General features: G+C 41.4%; 1 pseudogene; it reads left to right on the forward strand.

Moving 5' to 3' along the window:
- The first annotated feature begins 10927 nt into the window (after window positions 1-10927).
- LOC102285457 (cytohesin-2 pseudogene) lies at window positions 10928-12320 on the forward strand (annotated as a pseudogene).
- Window positions 12321-14234: the final 1914 nt, after the last annotated feature.

The following is a 14234-nucleotide window of genomic DNA, read 5'->3' on the forward strand; positions in this document are numbered from 1 at the left end:
CAGTCATGCCCAACTTTATGGACCCCATGGGCTGTAGTCCAACCAGGCTTCTCTCTGTCCATGGAATTCTCCATGCAAGAATACTGGAGTGGGTTGCTATTCCCTTCTCCAGAGAGCATCTTTCCGAACCAGGGATCTAACCTGGGCCTCCTGCATTGCAGGTAGAGTCTTCACCATCTGAGCCACCAAGGAAGTCTGAGTTAATGCTTGGCTCATGTTGATTTTGTATTTGTGGGAGAAACATGTTTTGAAAGTTTTTGAAAATTTTACTTTGATATCCTCAGAGGTGACATCAGGAATGAGTGGGAGTAGTACATTCCATGGAGAAGGAAATGGCAACCCACTCCAGTGTTCTTGCCTGGAGAATCCCAGGGACAGGGGAGCCTAATGGGCTGCCGCCTATGGGGTCGCACAGAGTCGGACACGACTGAAGCGACTTAGCAGCAGCAGCAGCAGCACATTCCAGGCAGGGAGGGATCTTGATAGGTTAAGCGGTGGGAACAGAAGTGGATCTTGGTGGGACTGGCAAACTTTCTGTAAAGGCTCAGATAAGACCACAAGGTCTGTACTGGAACTTTTGAATTCTACTATTGTAGCATGACGGAGAAGGCAATGGCAAGCCACTCCAGTACTCTTGCCTAGAAAATCCCATGGATGTAGGAGCCTTGTGGGCTGCAGTCCATGGGGTCCATACGAGTCGGACGGGACTGAGCAACTTCACTTTCACATTTCACTTTCACACAATGGGGAAGACAATGGCAACCCACTCCAGTGTTCTTGCCTGGAGAATCCCAGGGACGGCAGAGCCTGGTGGGCTGCCGTCTATGGGGTCGCACAGAGTTGGACGTGACTGAAGCGACTTAGCAGCGTTGTAGCATGAAATCAACTACAGAAAATATATAAGAAAACCAGAGTGACTGTGTTAAAAAAAAAAACTGCCGAAATTTGAATTTGTTATGTCCACATGTCACATTATTTTCTTTTCCATCCTATGTAAATATAAAAGTCATTCTTGAAGGCCATACAGAAATTAACAGCCTGAAGGCTGCAGGCCAATCCTCAGCATAGGTAGTCCAGAGCATGGGGGAAGGTAGGTCGCAACCAAATAATGGTGGCACTGAGTAGCAGGCTGATTGTTTTCAACTTATTTCTCTGACAGTGGGAAACTATTGGGTTGTTTTGAAGGGGAGTAACACTCTTGTGTTCAAGAAAGATCAATTTGGCAACAACATATAAGATGAACTGAAAATGGAGGAATTGAAGATGGCATTTGGAAGTCTGCAAGCTGAAACAACTGGCAATTTCCCTTATCAAAAAAAAAGTGCTGTGGGAAAAATTGCCTTCCATACAAATTTTTTGAAAATTCAAATCCATTGCGTTGTATTTTATAGTTTATTTACTACCCCCATTGCACATATTTTAAGGGATTTAATGTTAGTGTAGCTCTGGAAATGGCTTCCCACCCAGAAGTTTCACAAATACCATGTAATCAGGATTATCCATGCATACAGCTTATCTATTAACTGATGGAGACCCAATTTGTACCAGATCCTGTTTTTCAAATTCACTGAAAAGTTTTATATCTAGTAGGGAACAAAATCTAGTTTCAAAGATGTGTAGCTATAGTGTCAGGGCTCTGGGGAGAAAAATATGCAAACCAAATTGGCAGAAACCAGAGAATAGTTGGTATTAGCTGCCATTTCACAAATTTGATCCTAATAGTCTTCCAAAAGAAAAGAATTCCCAGGCCAGTTTAACAAACTAGTGGACTTCCCTGGTGGTCCAGTGGTTAAGAATCCATCTGCCACTGCTGGGGACACCAGTTTGATCTGTGGTCTGGGAAGATCACACGTTCCTAGGAGCAACTTAGCCCATGTGCCACAACTGCTGAGCCCCATGTGCTGCAACTGTTGAAGCCCAAGCCTAGACAGACCCCATGCTGTACAGTAAGAGAAGCCATCACAATGAGAAGCCTGTGCAACACTGCAGCTAGAGAGTAGCCCCTGCTCCACAACTAGAGAAACATACCCAACATAGCCAAAAATAAAAATTTTTAAAATAGCAGTAAAAAGGAACACAAAGAATTTGTCAGTTTCAGTTGTAGCATCCATCTTTTCCCTGGTATTTTTCTGAGGCCGGAATTTAAGTGTGTGTCCACAGTCACTAATAGCAAGAGATAACTTTATAGATTGACATGAGCCATTTTTTAAAAAGTCCAGTTTTATGAATGGGTTTTCTAATAAAACAAGAACTTTTGTAAATAAAAGGTAAATGAAAGGAAAAGGAGCAAGTAGTAATCTGTTCTAGGTATAGGGTATAAGAAATCGGTCAAAGTTTAAGAGAGACAACATGACATGTTGTAAACATCACATATTCCATGATGTAAACATAACATATACCAACTTAAATTACTTTATGTTCATAAATTACTTTTTTTTTAACTTAAATCACTTTATGATCTCTGATACCATCACATCTTCCTGCTAGAAACATACCCTGCCAGCCTGGTTTGGCAGTAATAGAAAGGGGTAAAAAAATGATTGTCTTATATTGAGCTTTTTCATATCCTGAGTTTTGCTGCTACTTTCTCACAGTAGAATGACAAAGGCATGAACTGCTCTAAGTGAAGAAAGAGGCTTTAAAAAGCTAATTTCATTTTAAAATAAAACATTGAAATAGCCTAAAAATGGTCTTCTACCCCAAACATCATCTTACTGCAGTTCATATTGTAGAAAATACGACAATAAATAGTGATATATTCTTAATTCTATGTAAATTATCAGTACTCTTTGGGATCAGAAAAAATGAGGTAATAGTTTTAATTTCATAGTCTTAATGAGAGAGAATGTATTACTGTTTGTGGGTAACTCTGTTTGCCATAGGTAAATAGGTCATTGTGTTTTTTCACTGAGTAAGGTGGGAAGTGACCAGAAGAAGGTTACATATACATTCAGACATTAGATTTTGGTGGAATATTAACATTTTGTTCAGCATTTTGCAGGATAACTAGGATAACTGGATATATAATGGGATGATGGAGAAAAATGATTACTTTCAAAGTTAAAGGAGCCTTTTTTTTTTCTGATTTTTTGTTGCTCACTTGAATTTTTTTTTAATGCTCCTTTTTCTAGGAAATAAAGACTACCATTTGGGGGAAATAAGAAAAGACCAAGTGCTTAGAGATTTCATGTAAAAAATATTTGGAGGGAATTCCTTGGTAGTCCAGTAGGTAGGACTCTACTCTTTCACTACTGTGGGCCCGGTTCATCCCTGATCAGGGAACTAAGATCCCACAAGCCACTCAATGTGGCAAAAAAAAAAAAAAGGAATTTATCATATGCCTGATACAGCAATGCCTGATACTGTTCCTGACTTCCAGGAATTGTAGAAAAGATAAATAAGTAAATACATAAACTATAATGCATGGTGATGAGTTCTATATTAGAGCTGTAAACAGAGTACTGTGGGAACAGCAACCCAAAGAAATAAGTAGAGTCTGGGAAAGTGTCAAAAAGGGATAATGATCAAAGCTGAGTTTCAAAGGCTGAATTAATTTCTCCTAGGCCAATGGTGAGAGGCGGAAGAGGTTATTCCAGGCATAAGATAGCACATAAAAAGGAATGGAATTTTCAAGGATCTGTGCAAAGTTCAGCATGGCCAGAGCTTAGGAGAGACTGTAGATAAAGGAGAGTAGTGAGAAATAAGGCAGCAAATTCAGTGGGTTCAGGGCAGATGGTAAATGGCCCTATATGCTTGCTTAAGGAGTTTGGATTTAATTCTGCTGGCAACAGAAGTTTTTTTTATTAATCATATAGGAATGATGCTACAGTGTGAGTGGACAAGCTTCTTGACTATAGGGACTGGTGTCATATTTGTCTTTGTGTTTCCAGTGCCAGACACGTAATAGATGCTCAGAAGTTTGTGGAATATAATTTGCTGTAAAAAGACTGCAGACAGGCCAGCTATGGTAGTTTAGGCAAGACAGTAGACCCAGAACTAAAACAATCGCTGAGGAATTGAAGAGGAGTGCTTACCCAAAATTTTGACTAATTTCTGACCTTGAAGACCAGTTAGAAAAGGGGGACGAGATAAAGAGGCTTCTAGTTTGGGAGAGTGGGTGAATGACACCATTAGCTGAAACTGAAAGGGACAGATGGAGAAGTAAAAAGAGACTTTAATATTGTATATATTTAGTAGCTGAGGGAAGGTTTTTTATTTTTGTGGCTTGTTTAGGAATGAGGAAGGGTTTTTGTTTTGTTTTTATCATGTTTGAAGAGTAAGAGAAAAAGCCAGTAGAAAGGGAGTGGTCGAAGACAGGATAATTGAGAGCACAAGGTCTGATATGAGGCACAGAGGATAAAACCCAGAGGAAATAGAGAAGGCGATGAATGTCTAAGGGCTTTTAAATTATTATATAAGCAAGTTCTAAACCCCTTAACATACAAAAACTCAAGGCTAAAAACAAAAAACAAAAGGCTTGGCTTGTAAGGAGATCTCTTATGTAGTGTATACAGATAGAACTATTTTGGTACTCTAACCCTAAGTTTTGGGTTTCTGTGATAGATTGAATGCTTGTGTCCCCCCAAAATTTATAGGTTGAAATCCTAACTCCCAATGTGATGGTGTTAGGAGGTGGAGACTTTGAGAGGTACTTAGGACATGAGGGTGAACCATCATAAATGGGATTAGTGCCCTTTTAGAAGGGAACCCAGAGACCAACTGCTCTTGTCTCATCTTTCCACCATGTGAGGATACAATGAAAAGTCTGTAACTGCGAAGACAGCCTGTTCAGCAGAACCCTACCATGCAAGTACCCTGATGTCAGATTTCTTAGCCTCCAAAACTGTAAGAAGTAAAGTTCTATTGATTCTAAGCTATGTAGTACATAGTACTTTGTTAGAGCAGCCCAACATTTGCCAAAGATGATCAGTCATATATCAAAGTGATGATTTCTCATACAGATCCAATCACCTTTGTATAAACTTTAATGATAACTAATAACAGGAATGAGGGCATTCCTTTTTTTTTAATATTTATTTTTATTTATTTGACTGTGCCTAGTCTTAGTTATCGGAGAAGGCAATGGCCACCCACTCCAATACTCTTGCCTGGAAAATCCCATGGACAGAGGAGCCTGGTGGGCTGCAGTCCATGGGGTCGCAAAGAGTTGGACACGACTGAGCGACTTCATTTTCACTTTTTCCCTTTCATGGATTGGAGAAAGAAATGGCAACCCACTCCAGTGTTCTTGCCTGGAGAATCCCAGGGATGGCGGAGCCTGGTGGGCTGCCGTCTATGGGGTCGCACAGAGTCGGACACGACTGAAGTGACTTAGCAGCAGTAGCAGCAGTCTTAGTTATGGCACATGAGATCTTCGATCTTCATTGTGGTACACAGGATGTTTAATTGTGGCATGCAGGATCTTTAGTTGCAGCATGCGAATTCTAAGTGGTGGCATGTGGGATATAGTTTCCTGACCAGGGATCTAACCCAGGCCCCCTGCCTTGGAAGTGCAGAGTCTTAGCCACTGGACCACCAGGGAAGGCTCAAGAATGGGAGTACTCTTCATAGAGTCCTGATACAGACTCAAGAATATTTTGTACTGAAGCTCATATCTGAAAAAAATAAAAGAATACTTTGTTACCTAAATAGTGAAGTTTCATCACTTTAATATTCTTATTTTCAGTATAAAATTGTAGGTTCCAAAGAGTCAGAGATTTTGTCTTGTTTGTGGTATTCCTAGGGCCTGATACGTAATAGATCTTTCTTCCATTCATTTATGCAACACATTTATTAAGCGCCTTCTATGACCCAGCATTGTTGTAGATGCTCAGGATATAACAATAAACAAAACAAAAATCCTTACCCTCAAAGAGCTTACACTGTAGTCAGGGAGACAATAAAGAAGCAAGAAATATGCTGAGATGTATTATTCAATATCTTTTACAAAAAGATATAAGAAGTTACAATCACTGCCAAATATCTAATATACATTAAAATTACACATTCTCAAGTATGTGGCCGAAGAAGTTTGCAAAGAAATGAAGTTATGGATAAGTTACAGTTATTGGTGATGATAAGGGCGAGACCGTTGAAATGAGCGGCTCAGGTATGATGTAGAATATCACTGGGGGAGAAGCGGTCAATGAACTTGAAACATAAGGTATTGAAGAAATATTGATATCACCAAGAATTCTGATAGTTTTGTTCCTGGAGAGAGTGATAGACAACCAGGATCTAAAATCTTAAAGAAATGAGTAGAAGTAACCTAGGGAAAAAGGCAGTAAATTAAAAGAGGAGCTAGTGAGTGTGTAGTATACAGATCTTCCTCAACTCACAGAGGGGTTATGTCAAACCCATTTTTTGTTAAAAATGCATTTAATATACAACCTACTGAACAACATAGCTTAGTTTGGCCTACCGTAAATGTGCTTAGAACACATTAGCCTAAAAGTTAGGCAAAATCATCTAACACAAATTACTTTATAATGTTGACATAAAAAAGTGCTCAGCATCACTAATAGAAAAATGCAATTCAAAACTACAATGAGAGGGACTTCCCTGGTGGTCCAGTGGTTAAGAATCTGCTTGCCATTGCAGGGAACACAGGTTCGATACCTGGTCCAGGAGGATCCCACAAGCTGTGGAGCAATTAAGCTCCTGTGCTACAATTACTGAGCCCACACTCTAGAGCCCATGCTCCACCACAAAAGAAGCCATTGCAATGAGAAGGCTGTGCACCACAACGAAGAGTCGGCCCCCACTTGAGGCAACTAGAGAAAGCCCGTGAGGCACAATAAAACAAGGTATCCCTGAATTGTACTAAAAGTGGAAAACAAATTGATCATATGGGTACAGAATGGTTGTCAGTGTATGGCTTGTTTACCCTCTAGATCACACGTCTGATTGGGAGCTGTGGGTTCCTGCACTGCTTTGTATCACAAGATAGTATTATACCAAATAATGCTAGCCCAGGAAAAGATCAAAATCTAGAATTTGAAATATGGTTTCTACTGTATGCATATTGGGGCTTCCCAGGTGGCCCTAGTGGTAAAAAGCCCACCTGCTTATGCAGGTTAGACATAAGAGACATGGGTTTGATTCCTAGATCAGGAAGATCCCCTGGAGGAGGGCACGGCAACTACTCCAGTACTCTTGCCTGGAGAATCCCATGGACAGAGGAGCCCCAGGCTACAGTCCACAGGGTGACACACAGTTGGACACAACTAAAGAGACTTAGCACGCACACATATGTATAGTTCTTATGCACCATTGTAGAGCTGAAAAATCAACCATAAGTTATACAGTTCAAAGTTGGGGGCTGTGTGTAGTCTGATAACTTATGCTTTTTAAAAGAAATTTATTTTGGCTGTGCCAGGTCTTCGTTGCTGTGTCAGCTACTCTCTAGTTGCAGTTTGAGTGCTTCTCATTGTGATGGCTTCTCTTGTTGTGGAGCTCAGACTCTAGGGCCCATGGGCTCAGTAATTGCAGCTCCCAGGCTCTAGAACACAGGCTCAACCATTGTGGCACATGGACCTAGCTGCTCCATAGCACGTAGGATCTTCCCAGATCAGGGACCAAACGCATGTCTTCTGAATTGGCCGGAGGATTCTTTACCACTGAGTCACCAGGGAAGTCCAACTTATATAAAGAGGACACCCCATCTCAAGGACCCATAGTCCCAAAGACTGTAGGAGAATAGTTACATTCAAGAAGGCTGCGGGGAAACACTGCCATCAAAGGAGAGCCAGATTACACTTAGAGCACTAAGGTGAAGGAAATGTTCAGAAAAGAGATTGAGAAGTAAGTGATTTTGCAGACATTTGATCTTGAGTTCAGTTGTGAACGGATTTCAGAATTTAGGAAGGGGTGTGAAATAAAGTTTGAAGCGATGATATGCAGACTGTAGGAATTTTAGAGATCAGGATATAAGGCATGGCTGGGGAATCCTGGATTCTAATGATAACTGACTGAACATGGATAAAGGGCATAATGATCTCAAGGGAGATAGTGTTAGAGAAGCTGTGAATGTTGAGTAAAATGGGGACTTTTGCCAGGACATGCACAGTTCTGGGATTCCTACTTGACTGCTGCTGACAGAGGTCAGCAGGAAAACATTGCAGAAGCTGTTCTTACCCTGAGGATACTGACTCCCTCATTTTTTAAAAAAATAAGGTTTTGGGAATTCCCTGGTGGCCTCGTGGTTAGGCTTCCAGGCTTTCACAGTTGTGGCCTGGGTTCAGGCCCTGGTCGAGGAACTGAGATCCCACAAGTGACATGGCACAGCAAAAATAAAAAAATTAAAATGTACAAATCTGAGTCCCTCTCGACTTATCAGGAAACTCTACTCCACGCTTAAAGAGGGATATTTTTAATTCCTAGCCCATGGGTCACTCTCTTGACCCCTGCAGTTGCCAACAGCATCTGGTTTTATTTCTAGTAGCTTTTTTTTTTGGTCATGCTGTGGGGTATGCAGGATCTTAGTTCCCAACCAAGCATCAAACTTGTGCCCCCTACAGTGGAAGTGTGGAGTCCTAACCATTGGACCACCAGGGAAGTTCCTATTTCTAGTAGCTTTATCTTGATTCTTGCTCAATAAATAATTTGTTTAAAGAGTGTGTCATGTGCCAGATCTGTGAGGGAAATAATTTTTTAAAAGATCTTTTAAGTCCTTATTCTTGACCTCTTTGAAGCATCTGACATAACTGATCAATCACCCCTTTTTCTTGAAATGGCTCCCTTCTAGTTCTTGTCAATCTTTGTGACTGATGACTGACTGGTCTTTCTCTGTCCTTCACTGACTCCCTGCTGTCCTCTAAAATATAAGTGATCTCCTAAATTCTACTCTGGAGCTCTCCATTCCATCACTCATTCAGTTCAGTTCAGTCTCTCAGTCGTGTCCGACTATTTTCGACCCCATGAATCGCAGCATACCAGGCCTCCCTGTCCATCACCAACTCCTGGAGTTCACTCAGACTCATGTCCATCGAGTCAGTGATGCCATCCAGCCATCTCATCCTCTGTTGTCCCCTTCTCCTCCTGCCCCCAATCCCTCCCAGTATCAAAGTCTTTTCCAATGAGTCAACTCTTCACATGAGGTGGCCAAAGTACTGGAGTTTCAGCTTTAGCATCATTCCTTCCAAAGAAATCCCAGGGCTGATCTTCAGAATGGACTGGTTGGATCTCCTTGCAGTCCAAGGGACTCTCAAGAGTCTTCAACACCACAGTTCAAAAGCATCAATTCTTCAGCGCTCAGCTTTCTTCACAGTCCAACTCTCACATCCATACATGACCACTGGAAAAACCATAGCCTTGACTAGACAGACCTTTGTTGGCAAAGTAATGTCTCTGCTTTTGAATATGCTATCTAGATTGGTCATAACTTTCCTTACAAGGAGTAAGCGTCTTTTAATTTCATGGCTGCACTCACCATCTGCAGTGATTTTGGAGCCCCCAAAAGTAAAGTCTGACACTGTTTCCACTGTTTCCCCATCTATTTCCCATAAAGTGCTGGGACCACATGCCGTGATCTTCGTTTTCTGAATGTTGAGTTTTAAGCCAACTTTTTCACTCTTCCCTTTCACTTTCATCAAGAGGCTTTTGAGTTCCTCTTCACTTTCTGCCATAAGGGTGGTGTCATCTGCATATTTGAGGTTATTGATATTTCTCCTGGCAATCTTGATTCCAGCTTGTGCTTCTTCCAGCCCAGCGTTTCTCATGATGTACTCTGCATATAAGTTACATAAGCAGGGTGACAATATACAGCCTTGACATACTCCTTTTCCTATTTGGAACCAGTCTGTTGTTCCATGTCCGGTTCTACCTGTTGCTTCCTGACCTGCATACAGATTTCTCAAGAGGCAGGTCAGGTGGTCTGGTATTCCCATCTCTTTCAGAATTGTCCACAGTTTATTGTGATCCACACAGTCAAAGGCTTTAGTGTAGTCAATAAAGCAGAAATAGATGTTTTTCTGGAACTCTCTTGCTTTTTCCATGATCCAGCGGATGTTGGCAATTTGATCTCTGGTTCCACTGCCTTTTCTAAATCCAGCCTGAATATCTGGAAGTTCTCAATTCATGTACTGTTGAAGCTTGGAGAATTTTGAGCATTACTTTACTAGCATGTGAGATGAGTGCAACTGTGCTGTAGTTTGAGCATTCTTTGGCATTGCCTTTCTTTGGGATTGGACTGAAAACTGACCTTTTCCAGTCCTGTGGCCACTGCTGAGTTTTCCAAATTTGCTGGCATAGTGAGTTCAGCACTTCCACAGTATCATCTTTTAGGATTTGAAATAGCTCAACTGGAATTCCATCACCTCCACTAGCTTTGTTCATAGAGATGCTTCCTAAGACGCACTTGACTTCTCATTCCAGGATGTCTGGCTCTAAGTGAGTGATCACACCATCATAGTTATCTGGGTTATTAGGATTTTTTTGTATAGTTCTTCTGTGTATTATTGCCACCTCTTCTTAATATCTTCTGCTTCTGTTAGGTCCATACCATTTGTGTCCTTTATTGTGCCCATCTTTGCATGAAGTGTTCCCTTCGTGTCTCTAATTTTCTTGAAGAGACTTCTAATCTTTCCTGTTCTATTGTTTTCCTCTATTTCTTTGCATTGATCACTGAGGAAGACTTTCTTGTCTGTCCTTGCTACTTTAGAACTCTGCGTTCAGATGGGTATATCTTTCCTTTTCTCCTTTGCCTTTGCTTCTTTTCTTTTCTCAGATATTTGTGAGGCTTCCTCAGACAACCCCTTTGCCTTTTTGCATTTCTTTTCCTTGGGGATGGTTTTGATCACCACCTCCTAAACAATGTCAGGAACCTGTTCTTTTTATTAGGAGGCAGCTATTCCAGTTTCTCTACTATCCTGCTACTCCTTTTGTTTTTTGTTTACTTTCTCCTTGTTTAGACAGTGACAGCAGCCCTCAAGATATTTGACTGGCTGATCTGAGCCCACAGGTGAAGTTGGATCCAGCCCTGCCTGAAGGGACTTGGCAGCCATGGAGGACAGTGTCTATGAGCACCCAGGCCAAAGTCCTAAGGAGCAGATGGAGCTGGAGAATGTCTCATTGTTGACGCAGAAGCTGCTGCTGGAGATCCACCACCTGTGGTAGGAGCTCAATGAAGCCATGAGCGAGGGTGCCTGGAGGCCACTGAGGGCAGTGAGTCCTTGCAATAGGATCAGAACATGGCAATAGTTAGAAAGAACTTCAACAAGGACCCCAAGAAGGGGGATTAAGTTCTTGGTGGAGAACAAACTTCTCCAGTGCACACCCCCAAGGGGTCAATTTCTGTTTCCTGTTCAAGGGCAAGGGCCTGAACAAGACAGTCACGGGGACTACTTAGGGGAGAGGGAAGACCTGAACCTACCAATGCTCCATACCTTCATGGATCTGCATGACTGGTGAGGCCCTCAGGCAATTTCTATGGAGCTTACTGTGTCCCCAGAGAGGGCTAGAAGATTGATCAGATGATGGAAGCCTTTGCCTGTGGATACTGCAGATGCCACCCTGGGATTATCCAGTCCACAGATGCCTGCTATGTACTGTCCTTCACCAGAGATAATACTGAACACCAGCCTTTACAGTCCCAACATCTGGAACAAGCCAGGCCTGGAGCACTTTGTGGCTATGAACCAGCACAAGTAGGGTGGGACCTGCCTAAGGAGCTGATCTGGAACTTCTAGGACCACACCCAAAATGAGCCCTTCAAGAGCCTGAGGATGATCAGGAATGATAATCTGAAATTCTTCAACCAGTGCCCTGATGCTGACTCCTTAAACTGGGGTGGGGGAAGTGGGCCAGGTGAAAATGTGGAAGCAGCACTGGTTAATCCTCAGAGACAATTGCCTCTACTATTTTGAGTATATGATGAATAAGGAGTCCAGAGGAGTCATGCCCCTGAAGAATCTGAGCATCAGAAAGATAGGTGACAGCCAGAAATGTAACTACTTTGAGCTTTATATTCGCAATAACAAGAAGCAGTTCATCAAAGCCTATGAAACAGAGGCAGATGGTTGGATGGCTGAGGGAAACCACGTGGTGTGCTTGATCTTGGCCCTGTGCAGGAATGGACCAGCGGATCCAGTCCATCCAGGCAGCTGTGAACATGGGCCCCTTCCAGAGTTGTTGGCGGCAAGGAAGAAGTGGATTTCTTTTTTTTTTTTTTTTAGAAGTGGATTTCTGTTAACAAAAACCATTAAGAGCCCTGCCCCTTTGTACCCACTCCATTATTTAGTACAGAACTGCCTAACCCAGTGGCTGATTGGGCCCTGCAACTGTGGATCCTGGTGCCCTATTTAGAAAACTGTTCATCCTAGCACCTTGCTCTGATTTGTAATCAACATGCAGTTAGTAATCATTAATTATTTAAACATCAAACAATAAACAAAAAAGTAGGAGAGTTCCTACTTGGTGGGGTGGTTATTCTAAATAACACATTAGCAAAGAGAATCCATCAGTGTGCAAAAGAATAATACTCTACAACTAACTCAAGATTATTTTTGGAATGCAGGAGTGGTTTAATATTAAGGAAACCAATTACTATAATTTATTATGATTGTATTAGGATTATTATTAATGAAAGCTGAAAAACTTTTCACAAGTCAGTGTTTATGCATAACAATATAAATAATAAATCTAAGTAAATAAAAATTCAAGGAAACAATTTAAACAAAAGCTATGTTATATCCAAACAAATTGCAAATATTATCTTAAATGGTAAAACACTACAGCAATGTTTAAATCATAAACTAGTTGGGATGCCCCATTACCATTTATTGTGTAATTTTAATCAAAATTACAGAAGAATGTGGTTTAAAGAGTCATTCAATCCTGTATGTTATGAAAAAATAACCAGTCCCAACAGCCTTACTCCCCATTTCCACTCAAAGACATATCTTATAAAGGTGTAGAAACATATAGAAATCAATATCTTTTCTCTGTTTTAGCAATAGGCACCTGGGAAACCACCATAGACTGCTGATGAGGAAGGAGCTATGCCATAAAAGTGCTAGGACTACTGCTCTGGCCAACATAAAGTAACAGGGATCTAATCTAATCATACTAGACTATATATGAAACGATTGTTTTCAAGACATTGAACATCAGGTAACAAAGGCTAGTGATTACTTAAAAATGACAGACCAATGAAGTGAACCCTAAGATTGTCTCCGTTTAATGCCTAGAGAGAAGTTCCAGGTCATGGCACAAGGAGGAAGAATCTAGGAGGAGCCTGGCCATTACCTTGAGTAAAGGAGGTGGATGAGTAAATTGATGCTTTTGAGAACTGATGCTTTTGAACTATGGTGTTGGAAAAGACTCTTGAGAGTCCCTTGGACTGCAAGGAGATCAAACCAGTCCATCCTAAAGGAAATCGGTCCTGGATATTCATTGGAAGGACTGATGCTGAAGCTGAAGCTCCAATACTTTGCCCACCTGATGCAAAGAACTGACTTATTGGAAAAGACCCTCATGTTGGGAAAGATTGAAGGCATGAGCAGAAGGGGACGACAGAGGATGAGATGGTTGGATGGCATCACCGCCTTGATGGACATGAGTTTGAGCAAGCTCTGGGAGATAGTGATGGACAGGGAAGCCTGGAGTGCTGCAGTATATGGGGTCACAAAGAGTAGGACACACTGAGTGACTGAATTGAACTGAAAGGAGATGGAGGCCAAGGTATCATGGGATAAAGTATCAGAAAAGAGAGAGATACACACTGAGAGATTTCTAGAAATCTTTAAGGGTTCCCTCTTAGGTCTTTTCCTTAGTATTGTTTAGTGCATATACATGAGGAAAGAACCTTTACAGTGGGGAAAGAACCACCTGAAACAAAGAGAGCAATCTTTGAATGTAAGATAAGATCAGGAATAATGCTTATTCCTACTAGTTGAAAACCTCATAAATGATTGAGTAAGTGTACTTAGAAGAGTTTGGCTCAGTACTGGGAAAAAATTAGCCCTAGACCAAACTCTGCCCTGGCCTCATCTAACAAAGTTAAAAGTAAGACCTGAAAGAATCAAACTGTTTGCAAGTAATTTAACTGCACCTCAGAAAAAAATCTCAAGAATGTTTATAGAAATACAAAAATATCCAGAATCCAACAAAGTAATATTCATGTCAGAGTACTCAATCAAAAATTAACATAAGGGCCTCCTTGGCGGCTCAGTAGTAAAGAATCTGCCTGCCAATGCAAGAGACAATTTCAAACCCTGGTTGGGGAAGATTCCACA

Source organism: Bos mutus, chromosome 5, assembly GCF_027580195.1.
Source record: "Bos mutus isolate GX-2022 chromosome 5, NWIPB_WYAK_1.1, whole genome shotgun sequence".
NCBI classification, from domain to species: domain Eukaryota; kingdom Metazoa; phylum Chordata; class Mammalia; order Artiodactyla; family Bovidae; genus Bos; species Bos mutus.